Below are 2992 nucleotides of genomic sequence, written 5' to 3' on the forward strand. Positions count from 1 at the left end.
TAACGGCTCCTTTCCACAGACGGGATATATGTAAGGTGTGTTTCTAAGAAATAAATGCGCACTTTCCAAATATGTATTAAAATATGTATTAAATTTTAAAAGACACCGCACTAATATGGAAAATTGGATTTCGGTAAAATGAATTTTCACATATAATGTACCTGAAAATATGGTGAAAAATAAAAAATATTATAGACAAACCTCAATAATGAATAATTTTTTAGGTGTGGTGTAAAACTTATATTCACAGAAGAGCATTTTTGATACATTGTAACTATCCTATAATGACATCTTTTATTTATCACATTATACATGAAAGCTGCATAGATATGCGAAAATCAACTCATTTCACCGGGACTTTAATTCTTTGAATATTAAGCATTAATAATTTACGGTATAATTATTATTATTACTCTCTTTTTCTCTCTCTCCAACATATAGTACACATATAAATTCTTCTATTATTTTTCTACTTTTTATAAACCGATTCACGTAGAGTTATAGAAAAAATTTTACTCTCTCCAGTTCGAGAGAAAACTATAACATATATATAATATATATTAAAGTTGTGTGTATTTATATATATTTTTTGAAATACAGAAATGTATGGTCAGATATTTATTCAGTATACACTTTATTTTGAATACACTGAGTGACTACTGAGCGGGTTTGGAGCTCAATGTATATACAACCTAGCGAGTTGCATTAACTTTAGGAATAGAATCGGCTTCGCGGTTAGTAGTCAGAAACTGCGGAGGATTGGAGGAGGAGGAAGAGAACATTTAATCGTCCCGTTAAGGAAAGTGCAATAGTATGTAGGAGGTGTTTATTTCAGTAATCAAAGCTTATGCACGTGATGATGTAACAATAAAGTAATAAATCTTCTTTCCTCTAATAGTATCCGAAGATTGATGTGTTCATTCGAAACCGTTATTTAATTTATGACAACTACGAGAGCAAAGAATCATTTTTTATAATTGACATCGTAAGATAATGTAACATTGAACAATAAAAAAATTAATAAGTTATACAAAATAATAAAGATGTAAAATAATAAAAATGTAAAATAATTCGATCATTTTTTATGATTTCATTAAAAATTATATTATTATTTTAATATTTGATATAATTTTATGCATCCAATTTCTTCCCCTGTGTATGTACGATATTCATTTTACTGTTCGGATATTCCATATCATTGCAATATCACGTAACAAGCCAAAAATAAAAGCATCTGTAGCTTCTGTTACAGTATAACAAAGATATAAATGGTAATTTTGCATTAATGAGTTAAATCCCTCGGAAGAGGGATATAATTTGAAGTGAACGTAATGATCATGCTTGCAATAAATATGTACTTACGCATACATACAGTAGACAAAACACGTTTATGTACGTATCCATATTGTGCGATAAAAAGCGTATCACTCGCGTTGAGCGATTCATGCGCGTCGTACTATTATCAGCATGAATGAGTCTCACAACACGAGTGTGACGCATTCATTACTATTAGTGTGCGTTATCTACGTGTGAATGCACTTGCTGCCGATCGTCCGTTTGTCTCAAAGAGAGAAGAGGGGGGAGAGGGGGAGAGAACGACCGAGGCAAGGAGTGGTCTGTAACGAGCATATCCGGTTCCAAACCGAGTTCAAAGACATTCTTCCAATCCGATGCGAAGAATTAAACGTCATCTCTCGTTCTTGCGTTTTAGTATCTCAGTTTGGCTTCAACATTCTGTCGATGATCGATACACTTGTGTCCAATCTGTATCAGGGGACGATAACATCTTTACGTCGTATTTACTTCATAAGGCTATTCTTTTTAACTAAAATTCTTACACGATTCATCTTTCTTCACGTTGGAGAAAAAGAAAAAAGATGAACCGTGCAAGAAGTTCAGTTCAAAAAGAACAAGCTTATTATATCACTAAATTATTTAAGACCGGTATCCATAGTCGGTTCTTATATTTAAATTTATTTGAAGTATAGTCTTAATTACGATAATAATAAATCACTCACAGAATCACTAGCATTTTGACATTATTTAAAATGGTCACAAAATAAAATAAGAAAGAACTTAGTACATTGAAAAAAAGTTTACTAAAAAATTTATTAAATACATACTTTTTGAATAATATTAAGTAAATATTTATTTACAATAAATAAATATCTATTCCATACAATAATGATAATTAAATCAAATTAATAATTTTTGTATTAAATAAATATATGTTTAAGCAAACATTTAGTAAATGTTTATTTAAAATTATTTAAACAATAATATTTTAAAATCTAGTATTTTTTAGTGTAAATACCGGCCCATTTATTTAAAAATTAATTTAATGAAAAAATTCAGCACACGTTTATTTATTTATAAATTACATCATTTAGTATTCTGAACAATTAACCTTCTTTTGTTGTGTTAAATAATTAAAATGGTTCAACAATTTTGTTAAAACACGGCAATAAAAAGAATTTGCCGCTCGGAAAGAGAAACAACATAAAAAATTAAAAAACGCGCGTATCGAAGCACTATAAATTCCATTTTCACACGTAATAATAATATGCGAACGTAAATTAGCTGCGTGAAAAAGAGAGCAAGATAACGTTTGGCTTTGCAGTGTCTCGAGCGGCTCATGACATTTGTTTGTTCGTGTGATTTGTTTGTCGAAAAAAGCGAGTCTCTTCTGGCAGATCTCGTATGGTCGTACGTCGTGGGGATAGAAGAAAAAATAACAGAGAGAGTAAGGCGAGAACAAAAGAATGGAGGAACCGGGCTTCGGGGGCCGCATGTGCAACCCAGAGCGAAGGGACCTACGCGGAGAATGTTAAAACGAGCAAAAAGGTTGCAAAGTACTTCTTGGAGCCGTAAGAGACAACTCTGTCAGAAATCAAAACTTTTTATAGAAAGATTATAAAGTGTGTAGAAATATAATGCATATATGTATTTTTGCATTATTATAAAATATAGTTATATTATAAATATAGTTTTA

Source organism: Atta colombica, unplaced genomic scaffold, assembly GCF_001594045.1.
Source record: "Atta colombica isolate Treedump-2 unplaced genomic scaffold, Acol1.0 scaffold100, whole genome shotgun sequence".
Taxonomy (NCBI): Eukaryota; Metazoa; Arthropoda; class Insecta; order Hymenoptera; family Formicidae; genus Atta; species Atta colombica.